Here is a 16,831-nt window from a genome sequence, read left to right on the forward strand (position 1 = left end):
AATACCCTTATGTTTGCCTTGCACTTGACCATTTTTTGGCATGTCCATATGCTCTGGTACTTCGGATGCTCCCAGCATCCCCCTGAGGCAGGCAGGACGCGCATTGCTATTTTATTTCCCATTTTTCAGATGAGGAAGTGAAGGCACCGGGCCGCTGAGCGTCTCGCCAAGTATTACTTCCGGTGCAACGGGGCGGGGGGGGGGGGGGGGCCCGGCCCCTCCCCTCCAGGTGTCCAGGGCAGGCGCGCATTTCTCCCATCCTGTCGCGATCCATTACGGTTCCTGCTACTGATCTCTCTGGGAGGTAATGAGTTTCATAATTCTGTTTCCCTGAGTTTATTACTCAGGCCTTTGAAACCCAAGGCGGGAGTCTGTTTCTTCAGTGATCCCCTGGCCCCCTGTGTCCCCTCCGCTGGCATTACAGCGGCCCCTCGTGTGTTCTCTCCAGTGCTGGACACACATTGACTTCAGAACCGGTTGCACGTATTGTCGCCACGTCCGGTTTGTTTCTGTTTGTCTCCCTGAAGGGCAGGGACCACGTATTGTACCTCTGACCCTCAGCCCCAAGCTCTGTGCCTGGCTCTGAATGCTTGACGAATAAATGGCTGTGGGGCTGAATGAAACCTTCTCTTATTTGACCTAAACTCACCTCAATCAAGTCTCAAAGTGAGCCTTTCATCATGGAATTGGAATTAAGTAGGATTAAAGTTAACACTGTCCTGGCTGGCACACCTCTCCGGCTCCTTCTCTCTTGTTGTTGTTGTCTTTTTGTTTATAAATGTTTATTGACTTATGGTGAGAGACAGAGACAGAGAGCGCCTGAGGGGTGGGGAGGGGCAGAAAGAGCGGGCGAGGGAGAGAGAATCCCAAGCAGCCTCCACACACAGCGTGGTGCCCAAAGCGGGGCTTGATCCCGTGACCCTGGGATCATGACCTGAGCAGAAATCAGGAGTCAGAGGCTTAACCGACTGAGCCCCCCTAGGTCCCCTGGCCCCTTCTCTTTCTTGCAGGGGGTAGCAGATTGAGGGTGAATCCAGGTCATATGGAAGCAGGTGGGGGTTTTTCCCTACTACGGGAAGGAAGAGCTTCCTAGTGAAAGTGGTCCAGAGGGGGGTGGGAAGCGACAAGGTTAGGGGATGGAGTAGACAGAAGAGTTGAGGTCTGAGACGGGTGAATAGGAACTTACTACTGAGTCCCAGGCTCCACGTCAGCGGGAGGTTCAGCCCTCAGGGAAATGGGAATTTTGGTGGACCAACCTTCAATGCCATCTAAGTGACCACCTCCCCTATGTAAGTAGCCCAGAAAATAACTAAGGAAGGGACCCTGCACACCCATCTCAGGGAACCAGACTGATATCTGCCTTCCTGAGTCATCGCCCTCGGGGGACTGGGGGCTATGATCTTCCCAGCACAGCTCCGTACAGAGCGTGAGAAGGTAGAACCTCCAAAGAAACCCCTGGATTTGAGACAAGGCTGAAATCTTATTTGAAGGGATTTGCTTTCGATTTCCTTTTTTTAAATGCATTTTTAATAACAAGCCTGTTCAATCAAAAGGGGGTATTGGACTGCTCGGAAGAGCAGCGGGATCTCCCTCAATGTAATTTGGATCCTTTCCTAAACCCACTTCCTTTGATTCTGCCAGCTCAGATCTGTCTTCAGTCGGGAACTCACAAAGCCTTGTTGTCAGTGGTGTGGAAGAAATTCAGTTAGAAACGTCCCCAAGTACATCTCTGGACCCATCCTTGGCGGGCAGGAGGGTGAGTTGCCTTTCGCCGGATACCAACGAGCGACATCACACAGATACTTTGAATGTTAGAGCGGGACCCTGGGTCGTATGGGCCCAGCCTCTCATGGCACTGACACCCGCAAGGCTAACCTCCTGAGCCCCCCATGAGGATAGACAGGTTCCGGCTCCTGTGGCTGACCTGTCCTTCTTCTTACGGAACAGGAGGCTGGACAGGCGGCCATGACCCTGGGGCATGGCACCAACACTCCTGGTTTTCTGGACCATGGAAGAAACAATGAGCACTCAGATCTGATAGGCAAGTCTGGGGATTCTTGGGTTAAAACTCCCAAGGAAACCGGGGAGACGATAGGTACTGTTAACCACTGGGGTTGGGCTGCTCCAAGCCAGTCTTGGCTGGGCCGTGGAAGTCAGTCTAAGGTCAGAGGGCTGGGGGCCCTGGACCTCAAACCGATCTGAGTTAGTCACAGTGGTGTTGCATGGATTCTTCCAGTTCAGAAGAGGGAGGTGTGATCTAAGCCTCTGTGCCCAGCATCAGTGCCCATGTGACAGAGTGGACACACCGCCAGGGGAAGGAGGTGGCCATGGAGCCCCACGGCACAAAGCGAGGCTGCACGGCTTGGGAGAATTTGACCAGGGCAGGAGCCTGGGTATCAGAGCTGGCCATGGCAGGTGCCCCTAAAGCCAGGGTAGAAGATGAGGCCGGAGTCATACCTAGATTGAGCCAAGTCAGCCTCCTCCCTCACTGGTACAAACATGGGACATGTTCTTTTCAATGTTTTCCTAGAAATGTTCCAATCCTAGAAGGGTACAGATAATCTGGCAATCATATAGACCTTCTCCAGTCCGGGGACAAGGACTGAGTGAGGACCTAATCTCAATTCAATGTGTGCTGAACGCAGTACCCAGAAGGATCCTGTAAGAGCTCTCCTCTGTCAAACCTCCCTTGCAGTGGCTGCAAAGCCCAGGGTGTTGTGGTTGCCTGTTAGTTCTCAGACAGCATCCTCTATGGTTCCCCCCACTTTGTGGCCCCGTTCTGGCCAAGCAGGCCTTCTCCCTATTTCCCTGGCTCACCAGGCCTGCGGGTGCATGCTTGGTGTTCTCTCTGTCTGGGTCTGCCTCTCCCAGATATCCCCAGGGCTCTGGCTCTCTCCTGCAGTTCTCTACTGAAGCATCATCTTCTCAGAAGGGCCTGCCCTGACCACCCTATTTTAAATTACAACACCCCACACTCCCTATGCCCCTCCCCTAGTGTAGACCTTATTTACCGTCTGATGCACTTGGTGCTTAGATGATCTGCTTATTATCGGGCTCCCCGACCAGAAAATGGAGCTCCATTGGCTTGGGATTTATGTCTGTTTTGCTCACCACTCACTCATGAGGACCCAGAATAGTACCCGGCACAGAGTAAGTACTCTAAAAGATCCGGGGAGTGCGTGAAGGTGAAATCGGTTAAGATTCCTGGCTCCTAGCTTGGCCAGCCATGTCGGCCTGGGCCCCATACCTGACCACCTTCTAAAAGGGTTCCTCTCCCCAGGCCCCAGATTTGCTTAGCTCAGTTCCTGGTCCCCCACTCCCCTGCCTGCCGTCTGCCCTCTCCCACCACCCAGCTCAATCCTGTCCCATCCCCACCACGAGAGAGGTGCCTAACCTCAGCATTTCCCTGTTTCCCGCAGCACTGGATCCACTTGTCTCTATAACAACCTTCTTTGATTGGGAGACTTTTAATTAGCAACCCAGTCCCTCACTGCCTCTCTCTTTCGGGCAAAGCAATTGACAATATCTTTAAAATATATATGTGTGTGTGTGTGTGTGTGTGTGTGTGTGTGTTGTGTATACCCCGAACCATTATACTCAGGCAAATAAGCCATCAATTTGGTCACAACAGGTGGTCCTCTAGCTATAAGGGAAGTTACAAGCCTTCCCAGTACAAGCCTGCCTGCCTTGTAACCCTCAGCCATGGGCAAACCCAGCCAAAGCCTCCTCCCCACTGATCATCAGCGAGCCAACAGGGAGAAGAGCCCCTCTTCGGGCCCCTTCCCTAAATCAAAGGAACGTATGCTTTCAGAATCATAAAGTACGGGAAGGCCCCAAAGAGAGATTCAATAGACACGTGTCCCATTTTGCCAGGGCAATTCTTTCAAGGCTCGCCGATGTTAACATCCAGAGCTTGCGTCTCAACAGCCCCACACAGACTCCAGGATTTCTCAAAGCAATAGAGCAAAACAGAAACACCAGCCATCTGTCTCTTGAAATTTCCTAGGAGGGGCAACCCGTAGCTGGGAAGACACTCGAAAGCAGTGTTCAAGTCTGAGACGCATCACACTGAGTTATGGGAGCAGAACTTTCGGGAGGCCTTCTCTCCAATGGTATGAACGTGAAGCAGGCATATTTCGCACCCACGGCCACGGCCATGGCCCCTCTACCGCCAGTGGCCACAGCTGTGGGGGGGACCCCGCAGGAGCCAAACAGCCTGCAAGAACGCTGACTCGGGAGAGCGAACCCTGGCCCAGCAACGTCCGCAGTCATTCCGGGCCAAATTCAGTTGAAATGAGACACTTTTTAAGAACGATTTCTAGGTAAGTGGTGGAGAAAATAGGATCACCCTGAACACGCGGAGCAAAGAAAGGAGCAGCCCCGTAAGTGTAGAGATGGGTCCTCCGCCTTCAGGCAGGGTGAGCCCAGACGCGCCTTCACGCAGAGGCATCGGCTGGGACAATGACTTGTGTGGGTTGTCATGACAATGAAATTGAAACTGGGATAAACAATAGCCACTCCGCCAGCCGCCTAACCTCTGAGCCGACCTGTCATTACGACAGCAGCTGCCTCGGCCTCAAGCAGACGTCAGGAGATGAGCATCCCTGGGGCAGGCTTTCCTAACAGGTGGCCAAACGTGAGGCTGGAAATCAACTGGGCCCTTTTGCTCATTCTTGAGCTACCCTAGGGAATCCAGCAGCCTCCTGTAAAAGGTCCCCGGAGCCTGTAGAGGGACCACAGAGCCCAGAAAGTTCATGCAATGGGCCCACAGACCCACAGCATGCCGGCAGAAAAGGCTAAGAAATGGTACCTCATCCTAAGTGCAAAACCTCAGAAACCAGTGTTTCCTGGGAGTGGCATTTCTAAAGGCTGCTTTCAGCAAGAGCTTCCCGGCATTCCTCACCAAATGGACCGATGCAAAATTGAATTATTGTCTCTGATAGAACTTGAAAATCCCTTTGTACTTCCAAGGCAAATGTAAATGCACAGTCCTGTGGCACCTCTGTCCCACCCTTCCCACCGCCTCTGCTCGCCTCAGACTCCAGCCTAAGCCCCCACCGCATCTGCAGGAGCCGGGCACCAGGAAACAGAATCAAATATGCCCCATAGGGCTCAACTTGGCTTTAAAAAAATGGTATTATTTATATTTAACAGCAGCTTCAGAAAAAGCTGCAAATCCTAGGGCATGGCAGAAATGTAAATGCTAACTGATTGTTATTCTTACGGAAACTTAGAATTCAAAAGTTTAATCAACCTCGTTAGCATAGTTTGGGTGACTTCAGTCCGTAACCTTACCCTGGAGTTGATTATTTATGGCGCCCTGAACAGGAGCCGAAGATTAACTTTGATTTAATGTAACAATTCCATCCCCAGTATAATTCATAATGCAGATACGTTTGTCAAAAATAAATCACGTTGCTTCGCCCATCTCAGAACAGGAAACCCAGAAAGGAATAGAAACAGAATCCCTAATCTTTGGTTTCTGTAGTCATTCTGGCTCTCCCTTCCCCCCTGCTCAAGTCTGTGCCTGCCCAGGGACAGGCTTTGGAGGAGGCTGAGAGCATCCGTGTGCAGAGAAAGCTATGGATCAAGACAGACGGGCCCGGCGGGGAAGGGGGTGTGGGGATCTCTCGGGGTGGGTATCTTGCTTCTCTTGAGGGTTTTACCCGAGTAAGCAGCTTTTTTTTTTTTTTTTTTTTTTTAAATTTTTTTTTCAACGTTTATTTATTTTTGGGACAGAGAGAGACAGAGCATGAACGGGGGAGGGGCAGAGAGAGAGGGAGACACAGAATCGGAAACAGGCTCCAGGCTCTGAGCCATCAGCCCAGAGCCCGACGCGGGGCTCGAACTCACAGACCGCGAGATCGTGACCTGGCTGAAGTCGGACGCTCAACCAACTGCGCCACCCAGGTGCCCCGAGTAAGCAGCTTTTTAATAAGGCGGAATGAGAAAACATCACAGGAGGCCAGTCTGGTGAAAGGGCTGTTTGTGGAGAGCACGATCCACATGTCTTGCGTGTGTTCGAGGTGTATCCGTGTACAGTTTGCTTTCACCCGTATCACTGCCTCAGTCTTCACAGCGATAGATGGGGCCGATGGCAACTGAGGCCCGAGGAAGCCGAACGCCTTGTCCACATCCCGTGGCTGGTGAAAGGCGGTGCTGATCCTGGAATGCTGGTCTCCCAGCACCATCTGTCAGCAGGTGGAGAGAAAGGAGTCCAGCTAAGCAATCTGCCTCCTGGCCAAGGAAAGCAGAGTCCTTGCCCACCCCATCAAGGGACAGTAGGAGACCCCGCTCCCAGAGCAGACAGGAGAAATCCTCGCGACATCACCAGCGTAATCAATTTCCAAGAACTCAGAAGTGGCATTCGTGACACCTGCTGGAAAACAGAAAATGTAGGTTTCCCACACGTTTGGCAAAAAGCACCGTATAGAACCTCCCTAGATGATGGGGGGCATAGAACTGCTGGGATCCTCTTTATCCCTTTATCCCCCTTCACATAAATTTACCTCTGCGATGTACCAAGCTCCCTGCCAAGGAAGAAATCTCTTTCCATGGGCAGTACCAAGGAGCCAGACTGGCATTGCTGTGTGCTAATTCTCTGTCTGGACTGCTAAAGCCACCCAGACGTGCCAAGTTTTAGCGGCAACAGGTTTGCCTGCCAAGAACCAACGTCCCCTGCTTCCTCTCCCACCTACAGGCCGGGCAGCGCCAGCTCCCCTTTTCCATGCCAGGCGGAGCCGATGCGATCTCACAATGGGCCGCAGAGCAGGGTGCCAGCAGCCAGAGCCTTGGCCAGTGGCTGGCAAACTCAGACTGTGCCATTTGGCTCTTTGGCTTCTGCTGTGGAAAAGAACTGGCTGAGAAGAGGTAAAAGCTTTTGGCAAAATATGAAGTTTGGGTTCTCTTGGTCCCAACCCAGCGGGGATAATCATGACCTGGCATGGCTTGTGTGTGTGTGTGTGTGTGTGTGTGTGTCCTCATGCGTTAATCGCATAGCTTTAACGGTTATAGAATTAAGATGAAACCAGGCCACCTGAAACTAACACAGCGCTGTATGTTAACTAAGTGGAATTAAAATAAAAACTTAAAAAAAAAAAAAAAAAAAGACAAAACCAGGCCAAAAGATTCATTGTGAAACAGCACCCAGGGCCTTGGAATAAATTGTGACCAGCCTTGGATTGGGTCACCATGATGTCATAATGCATACGTGGGTACATCCACCACGGGCCAATACTCTATTGTGTCCTCCATCCATGTTCTTTCAGGTGATCTTCTCAACGATATGCAATCAGTGTTTTTATCGTCTGGGCTTTAAAGACGAGAAGACTGAGGTTCAGAGCCGTTGAGTAGCTTGCCCAAGGTCACACAGCCACTTAATGACCTATTCAAGGCCCGGACCCATATCCATCCAGTTTTCCTCTTTACAGTTACATGTATGCAGTTGTCTCCTAACCAGACCTTAAGCTCCATGACGAAAGGGTTTGGATTCCCACATCTGAAACGGTGCCAGCATCCAGGCGCAGAATAGGCTCTCGGTAAATATATATTAAGTACGTGCACGAATAAATGAACGAGCCCCACTATGACTATGTCACGGAAGCAAACGGCTTCATATCCACTCCCTACCTGAAGCCCCAGAACAGAGTAGTTAAGGACGGGGCACTGGGGTGTTACACTCCCAGGGAGCAAGGGTGAGGTGAGCCTACGCTCTCTGCAGGGTCCGGACGACAGAGACTGCCTGCCTTCCTGTCTCCTAGATATTTACGTCATCACACCCCAGCGCAAGCTTCCCGTCGGTCACACGTCTCCCTGATAGGCCCCTGCGCCGAAACGCCCCGTGCCCCTTGGCACCCATGATCATGGCGTAGGCATCCATCCTCCATCTTGTCAAACAGCTGTCACACCTTGACAGCAGATGGCCTTGGCAATCTTGGCAATCCAGCCGGACAAGTTTCTACCTGAACTTTGGCTCAGCCAGTGCCTGGATGGAGGAGTCAGAAAGGAGACCTAGAAAGGAAAGTACCTTCTGTTTTCTCATTCCCAACCGCACAGGGCTGGGGGAAAGGGCTAATGGCCATGGGGAAACACCAGTGGGAATATACCTGCTTTGGACAGATAGGAGCTAGGGTCCCCCACTCATCCCCTTGCCTCCAGGTATGCCTGCACACAACTCACCTGCGACAGACCTGTTCTTCCACAGCCCCCAGACAGGAAGCTCTCTGATATCCTATCTATCTGCCACGGTCAGTCCCTCCCCATGGGCAACGCCACAGGGGTGGGGAAATCCAACCATCTGAGGATTCTCTCCAGGCGCTCGGGATGGAACAAGCATCAGTTCTCAGCCCAGCTTCTCAAATGTATGTGTTGTTACTGCTGCTATTTTCAAGGACCTGCTCTATTTACGCCTCACTCCTTGTTGCTCCTCCTAGGGCAAGAGAACTGAATAAATAAAGAAGGCAGGCTTAACCCCTCCCTTGGCAGGGATAGGAATTTGCCAGAGCCGAGTGGGAGCAGAAAGCCCGCAAGACACATACCTTGGGCCCACAAAATGCTTTATATTTGGCAAAGCATTTGCTCATGTAAGCCCCGCAGCTGTGAGATATGAAGTCCATGTTACAGGTACGAACACAGAGGCGAGGCCAAGGCCACGGAGGTTGCTCTAGGCCATCTTTCGTCTCCTCGTCACCCGGGTTCTCGGTGCCTGGAGAGCAGGAGAAGAGAAACAGTGGTGCTAACGGGCCCCACCACTGGCGGCCTGTCGCTGAGGCTCCCGTGTCCTGCTCTCCCTCCCCTCTGTGAGGGCTGGGGCGGATAAAGGGCCCGCGGAGCCACTCCTATGTGCCAACTTGACTGGGCCATGTGTGCGGTGCCCAGACAGTTAGTGGAACATTATCCTGGGTGTGTCTGTGAGGATGTGTGGAGAGGATTTACCATCTGAATGGAAACGTCGGCTCCTCCTGGGCCTGAAGCCCTAGCCGAAAGGCGCCGCCAGCTTCCCCGCGGCACCAGCTGGCCCACTCCAGATCTTGGGACTTGTCAGCCTCCATAATCACGTGGGCCAGCTCCTTGGCGTAATTCTCTTTCCATTTCGATGTATCTATATCTACACCTATTGGTCGTTTCTCTGGAGAATCCTGACTCACACAGAGCCCCGGACGGGCTCTAAACGGGAAGATGGGCTCTGAACGGCAAAGCCAGGCTGGGCCGAGGCAGGCGGGGACCTCCCATCCTGGCATCCATCAAGAAAGGAAGTGTTATTAAAATTAAAAAAAAAAAAAAAAAAAAAAGGAAGGAAGGAAGGGTTTTCTGCTCTCTTGCACAGACTCTTCCTCAGAAACTCTCCTTTCTCTCCTAAAGCATTTCTCCAAAAATATTCACTGATACCTGCCTTGTAGAGGCGCTGTTTTTGGAGTATGAGTATATCAGTGAATGAAACGGACCAAGATCCCTGCCCTCAGGACACACAGTTCCCATTGCAGATGTAATAAGGAACTTAGATAATATATTGCAAGGGGAGAAATAGGAGGAAAAAATTAAAGATTGGCTAGGGTAAGGGGGACCGGGTGTAGCGAGGTGGGGGGCAGGTGTTGTGCTGAGCAGGTGACCAAGGAGGGTCGCGGTGGGAGTGAGATGTGAGAGGTACTGAAGGAGGCAAAGGGGTCAACCAAGCAGGTATTTGGAGGAAGAGCACTCCAGGCAGGGAACAGCCAGTACAAAGGCCCTAAGAAGGGAGATGCCTGGTGGGCACAAGGAATTGCAATCAGGTCAGTGTGGCTGGCACAGTGAAGGTGAAGAGGGCAGAGGGGCAGGCGATGGGGATGACGTCACAGAGGCAGGATGGTGCAGGGCCATCGGAAAGATTTGAAAGGGAAGCCATGGCAGGGCTTCCGGCAGAGGAGGACATGATCTGCTTTGGGTTTTAAAGGGATCTCCTTGGCAATCTCTTGACCCCTTTTTGCAGGGGCAGGGGGAGGGGAGGGTCAAGGATAGAAGCAGGAAGACCAGTTAGGAAGCTCTTGCCAAAATCCAGACCAGAGATGGTGGTGGCCCTGCCCGACATGGTGTCAAGTGGTCAGGTTCCAGATGGAGTCAGGCGGAAATGCCCCCCAGAGGAGAGTACGTGTTTTCTGGTCTTGAGTCCTGCTCTCTGCCCAGGGACATGCCCTAAGGTGTCCTTAGGGTCCCCTCCCACCCACCCCCCCCCCCCAATCCCGGATATCCCTAGTCACAACTAGGAAGAGTCTTTTTATGAATGGAGCTGGGGAGAATGATGAGAAGGTCAAGTTCTATTCTCTTCCCCAACATCTGGAGCAGCATTAAGGGCTGATGATACCATTCAAGTCCTAGAGCCAAGTGGGGGACAAAAAGGAAAGGGATAGTGGTCTCTTCCATCAGTATAGTCAGTGGTGTGCTGGTGAATGTTTGACAATTGGCTCTCCAGGAAAAAAAGTGTGTAATTTTATGATATGTGTGTAATTTTACTGATAAAAAAAATATGTTGCATATATTTTACAAATACTAGGGCCGCCTGGGTGGCTCAGTTGGTTATACTTCTGACTTCAACTCAGGTCATGATCTTACAGTTCATGAGTTTGAGCCCCGTGTCGGGCTCTGCACTGACAGCTCAAAGCCTGGAGCCCGCTTCCGATTCTGTCTCCTCTCTCTGCCCCTTCCCTGCCTGTGTTTTCTCTCTCTCTCTCTCTCTCTCTCTCTCTCTCTCTCAAAAATAAATAAAACTTTAAAACAAATACTAATAAAATACACAATAGCCTTTACTATAAATTCTATAACCAATTGGTTCTCACAAAATGCTCCTGTTGATTTTTGGAGAACTCGTATCTGTAACCAATGTATGGTTGCAATTGACAAATGAGTGTAGTTCCCACATGAATGTTGGTTGATATTTGTATTCACATTAATGGGTAAAAAGAAAGTGAACCAGCAAAGATGTTCCTTGGGACTTCCTTCTGTTCGTCAATGATGTGAACGACATCTTTGCCGCATCTGATTACTAGTCTTCAATTACTGCGAGAATATTTCCTCGATTTCTTGTGCCATTTACAATGTAATAGCTACACACCCAAAACACTTTTAAGTTAAATCTGCATTATTAAGATTTTCACCATCACTGTTTAAGTCTAAACAAACAACAAACCATCAAAGGAAGTCCTGACTTAAAGCATGTGCCAATTTCCATCTCGTGAATACTCCCACCCTGGCCGATTTCAAGCTACCAAGGTGACATTACTGAATGTGGACTTGGAAAGGGATTCTTAGCCATGAGCCATTATATAATATTTCCAACATACAAATACAGTTGATGTAAATAACCTCAAGCGTAAAGATAATAGTAAAATGGAGTAAAATAATTAGGAGCTAGTAATGAGTTTTGAGTATTTATTACCTTTGCGTTTAATATATTGTAAGTTTATATAATTTAATTTTTAATAATGGCTGTGTTTATCAACCAGCTTGCAAAATCACTGGAAGTTTAACAGTCAACCCTCGTGAGCCAATTCGAGCAGCCCTAGCGCCCCGGCGACCGTGCGGTACTTTCTCAGACATCGCCCATCTTCCCACTGAGAGATCTGCTAGCTATCTATCAAAAACTGGGGACACTGGGGCTGAGGGGGTGAGGTGAGATGCCCAAGGCACCTAGCAGCTGATGTCCTCGAGCAAGGGTGGCCTCAGGAAAAAGTGGCTGGTCTGCGGTCAGGGAGGGTGGGGGAAATCCGAATGGGCCAGAGGAAGTTTCACACGAGGGCAGTGAGGTCTGCGAAGGTTATGGATGAGACGGAGGTCTGCGAAGGTTATGGATGAGAAGGTTATGCTCACATCGCCATCACCAATTCCCCTCAAGCTGCCTAGGCTGGCCTCTTAGAACAGGATCTTGGCGGATCTTCGTGGAGAGGTAGCTGCACCCTAGTTGCATAGGCTGTGGTTGATCAACAGCTTAGCTGCAAATCACTCGCCAATCAACATAAACACCAAGTTCGTCTGCATGATGGACAATCTGCCAGCACCAGCCCCCTCAGAGTCAGTGTATGAGGATCAGGCCACAGGGAGTCAGGCAGAGTGTCTGGCTCTATCTGCCCAATGCACTAGTGTTTTACTGTCCCAGAACTTAGAGAAGGGCCAAGAGAAGAGTTGAGAGGCAGGAGCTGGCAACCCAAAGATCATAGGTGCACCTGCTTGCTGGGTAGGACCTGGTTTCCCTGGGGACAGCCCTACTGTCCCCTGTAAGTCAAGCAGGGCCCTGTTTCAGCTCCCAAGTTCCTACTCTACGCACCAGTGCCTCCAAAAGGCTCAAATGACCTTCGGGGCTCCAGAAATGAGAGGTTTGGTGGCGAGGCCGGGCCCTCCCAAGCCTCCCCAGGCCCACCCAGGTCCTGGACATGAAGGGAGAGCGCTGTGTCACCCTGAACAGCCAGGGAGGCCGAATGGTGGCCAAAGTGCGGTCACTCAGGTTTCGCCCAGCTTAGAAGCTGAGGGCAGAGCAGGCGTCCTTGGGTTCTGGACCCTGAAACAGGTGAGGGCAGCAGAGAGAGTGTAGTCTGGGTCTGGCCGGAAAGTGGTCTACACCCTGGCTTGTAAGCACAGAAAGGAGAGCCCCCAGCCCACCGCTGTCTTTTCTGATTCCATTAGCTGTGTGACCGTGGGCAGGTTAAAAAACTTCTCGGAGTTTCCAGTTTCTTCGTGTTACAAGAAATGAGTTAATAATACAATAAACCCTTGGCTTCCATGAATTTAATATTTGGCTTTTGGTTGTTATTGTTTTTTCACTATTTACTGATCTGCCTATTTGCCTGAGGAGCACCCACTCGCTGGTCCTGTTTGCCTTCCCAGAAGTCCTTGGTCTCCTGCCTCACCAGCCCTGATGAAAGCTTGGGAAGAAGGACCCAATGTCTGCTTTTAGCCCCCTGTTCCCTACTCCTCCGTCCAAAAGCTCGTTCCCCCAGGGGAACTTGGGGTCTGGGTTCCGGTAACTCACACCTTACAGTGTGAGGTCCCAGCCAAGCACCGGGACCTTCACACAGGGCTCTGTGTGGCCCTGAGTGGGGCGGCTGTGCTCACTCCCCTGGTGTCTGTATTTTAACCACCTTGGGGATGGAGGAACATGTGGGCCGGGGGGGTCCCACAGACCCTAAGGCTCAGAGTTGGCTCTGCTATTGAACAGTTACTGAACACAAGTAAGTGACTTGGCTTTTCTGCCTCCAGGTCCCCTTCCTGCCTCGTGGAAGGTCACCTGAGCACGCCTGCTGGGCCTGGGGCTGGTGGTAGGGTGGGGGCGAGGGGAGGGAGCTTCTTCATCCTGCTCTCCCCCACCTGCCCACCCCTCGCTCAAATTTCCTGGCCGCTAGTGACAGCTCAGCTCTAGAAAGGAGCTGAAATTAGGCCCAGCTCAGCCTTGGGCAACTCCTAGAGGGGAGAAGCAGTGGGAGGAGAGCGGCAGGCAGGGAGAAGCAGGGGTGAGCAGCCGATAAAGGGAGGCAGACACCTACGTGGGAAGGTTAGGAGGGGAAGGAAGCGCTGATTCAGCACTCACTCTGCAAATTTCTGCCATAAATCACTCTCAGGAGCAGCCTGGGAGCCCTCACAGCTGGAGGGAGAAGATTCTCGAAATCCCAGATTCTGAGCCTAAAACGTTCTCCTGGAGGGCTGGGGACCTTAGTCAGCTCTTTGCTCTCGCTGGGGGCCTCAGTTTACCCCGCTGCAAAATGGGGACCACTAGCCGCTCCTCTTAGGCCCTGTGCAGAGACAGTGTCCCCAGAAGCATTGAGGTCCCCATGCAGAGGTGTGTACATAAGCAATGGGATCGTTATTAGCAATTATCATTCCTGACAGTGTTGGTAAAATCACAAACAAAAACAAAAAAGTCACACAGAGCTCAGGAACATGCTTGCTCTGGGGTGTGGAATAATAACTAATGTTTATGTAGCGTCTCACAGCATGAAAACCCCAGTCATGTGTATTTTTCTTATTTGATCCCCACAACAAGGCAGCAATGCAGGTAAGGCAGAGATCTTTCCCCTGGTTTTATAAACCGGGAATTTCCATTTATAGAGGTAAAGGGGCTGCCCCAGGCCACGGAACCACGTAGTTTGGGGGAGCAAGAATGAGAACCCACGTTTTCCCTTTCCGCTGCCTCAACTGAAGACGCTGGGAAACAGGAAACAAGCTGATTCCCGGGAAAGGTGAAGGTACCACAGGATTTTGGGGTCCAGGTTTGGCTCCCAAACATGCCGCTTACGAGTGGTGTGGCCTCAGCTACTTCCCCAGTATAACGGGGGTAATACAAGCAGTCCCCAGCTCCTGTGGTCACTGGACGCATTAGGAGAGATAATGGATCAAGGAGCTCAGCAAATTCCCAGAACAGAGTAAGTGCTCAGTTGACGTCAGCAATTGGCTTTCTCATTCCTTTGTTGTTTATTTTTGAAAATTTTTTAAAATTTTATTTTTTTAATTTACATCCAAGTTAGTTAGCATATAGTGCAACAATGATTTCAGGAGTAGATTCCTTAATGCCCTTACCCATTTAGCCCATCCCCCCTCCCACACCCCCTTCAGTAACCCTCTGTTTGTTCTCCATATTTAAGAGTCTCTTATGTTTTGTCCCCGACCCTGTTTTTATATTATTTTTGTTTCCCTTCCCTTATGTTCACCTGTTCTGTGTCTTAAAGTTCTCACATGAGTGAAGTCATATGATATTTCTTTCTCTGACTAATTTCGCTTAGCATAATACCCTCCAGTTCCATCCACGTAGTTGCAAATGACAAGATTTCACTCTTTTTGATTGCTGAGTAATACTCCATTGTATGTATATACCACATTTTCTTTATCCATTCATCCATCAATGGACATTTGGACTCTTTCCATACTTTGGCTATTGTTGATAGCGCTGCTATAAACATTGGGGTGCATGTGTCCCTTTGATGGATGCTGTATCCCTTGGATAAATATCTAGTAGTGTAATTGCTGGGTCGTAGGATAGTTCTATTTTTAATTTTTTGAGGAATCTCCATACTGTTTTCCAGAGTGGCTGCACCAGCTTGCATCCCCACCATCAGTGCAAAAGAGATCCTCCTTCTCTGCATCCTCACCAACATCTGTTGTTGCCTGAGTTGTTCATGTTAGCCATTCTGACAGGTGTGAGGTGGTATCTCATTGTGGGTTTGATTTGTATTTCCCTGATGATGAGTGATGTGGAGCATTTTTTCCTCTGTCGGTTGGCCATCTGGATGTCTTCTTGGGAGAAGTGTCTATTCATGTCTTTTGCCCATTTCTTCACTGGATTATTTGGTTTTTGGGTGTTGAGTTTGATAAGTTCTTTACAGATTTTGGATACTAACCTTTTATCTGATATGTCGTTTGCAAATATCTTCTCCCATTCTGTCGGTTGCCTTTTAGTTTTGCTGACTGTTTCCTTCACTGTGCAGAAGCTTTTTATTTTGATGAGGTCCCAATAGTTCATTTTTGCTTTTGTTTCCCATGCTTCCAGAGATGTGTTGAGTAAGAAGTTGCTGCGGCCAAGATCAAAGAGGTTTTTGCCTGCTTTCTCCTCGAGGATTTTGATGTCTTCCTGTCTTACATTGAGGTCTTTCATCCATTTTGAGTTTGTTTATTTATTTATTTTTTAACATTTATTTATTCTTGAGACAGAGAGGCAGAGCATGAACGGGGGAGGGGCAGAGAGAGAGGGAGACACAGAATCTGAAGCAGACTCCAGGCTCTGAGCCATCAGCCCAGAGCCTGATGCGGGGCTCGAACTCACAGACCGCGAGATCATGACCCGGGCTGAAGTCGGACGCTCAACCGATTGAGCCACCCAGGCGCCCCATTTTGAGTTTATTTTTGTGTATAGTGTAAGAAAGTGGTCCAGGTTCATTCTTCTGCATGTCGCTGTCCAGTTTTCCCAGCACCACTTGCTGAAGAGACTGTCTTTATTCCATTGGATAGTCTTTCCTGCTTTGTCAAAGATTAGTTGGCCATACATGTGTGGGTCCATTTCTGCGTTCTCTATTCTGTTCCATTGATCTGAGTATCTGTTCTTGTGCCAGTACCATACTGTCTTGATGATTACAGGTTTGTAATATAGCTTGAAGTCTGGGATTGTGATGCCTCCTGCTTTGGTTTTCTTTTTCAAGATTGCTTTGGCTATTCTGGGTCTTTTCTGGTTCCATACAAATTTTAAGATTGTTTGTTCTAGCTCTGTGAAGAATGCTGGTGTTATTTTGATAGGGATTGCATTGAATACGTAGATTGCTTTGGGTAGTATTGACATTTTAACAATGTTTGCTCTTCCTATCCAGGAGCATGGAATCTTTTTCCATTTTTGTGTGTCTTCTTCAATTTTCTTTCATAAGATTTCTATAGTTTTCAGTGTATAGATTTTTCACCTCTTTGGTTAGATTTATTCCTAGGTATTTTACGGTTTTTGGTGCAACTGTAAATGGGATCGATTCCTTGATCTCTCTTTCTGTCGCTTCATTGTTGGTGTATGGGAATGCAACCGATTTCCGTGCATTGATTTTATATCCTGCAACTTTGCTGAATTCATGAATCAGTTCTATCAGCTTTTTGGTGGAATCTTTTGGGTTTTCCATATAGAGAACCATGTCATCTGTGAAGAGTGAAAGTTTGACCTCCTCCTGGCTGATTTGGATGCCTTTTATTTCTTTGTGTTGTCTGATTGCAGAGGCTAAGACTTCCAATACTATGTTGAATAACAGTGGCAAGAGTGGACATCCCTGTCTTGTCCTTGGGGGGCAAGGGGGAAAACTTAGGGGGACCTTAGGGGGAAAACTCTCAGTTCTTCCCCATCGAGGAT

At 49.8% G+C, this 16,831-nt stretch overlaps 2 long non-coding RNA genes across 4 annotated transcripts; one reads left to right on the forward strand and one right to left on the reverse strand.

The window, feature by feature from the left end:
• The first annotated feature begins 218 nt into the window (after positions 1-218).
• LOC121035527 (uncharacterized) lies at positions 219-11,701 on the forward strand. Of its 3 annotated transcripts, XR_005792936.1 has the most exons (5): positions 244-304; positions 1,642-1,756; positions 7,431-7,538; positions 7,761-8,622; positions 11,475-11,701. It is a non-coding gene; the product is annotated as an uncharacterized LOC121035527 (long non-coding RNA). The 3 variants fall into 3 exon arrangements; XR_005792937.1 differs by lacking the exon at positions 11,475-11,701 and having other exon boundaries at positions 219-304; positions 1,647-1,756; positions 7,761-9,290; XR_005792935.1 differs by lacking the exon at positions 11,475-11,701 and having other exon boundaries at positions 7,761-9,290.
• LOC121035528 (uncharacterized) lies at positions 5,915-6,856 on the reverse strand. The gene is made up of 2 exons (XR_005792938.1): positions 6,510-6,856; positions 5,915-6,191 (listed from the first exon to the last, which is right to left on the reverse strand). It is a non-coding gene; the product is annotated as an uncharacterized LOC121035528 (long non-coding RNA).
• Positions 11,702-16,831: the final 5,130 nt, after the last annotated feature.

Source organism: Herpailurus yagouaroundi, unplaced genomic scaffold (genome assembly GCF_014898765.1).
Source record: "Herpailurus yagouaroundi ecotype Mexico unplaced genomic scaffold, PumYag 161, whole genome shotgun sequence".
In the NCBI taxonomy this organism is placed as follows: domain Eukaryota; kingdom Metazoa; phylum Chordata; class Mammalia; order Carnivora; family Felidae; genus Herpailurus; species Herpailurus yagouaroundi.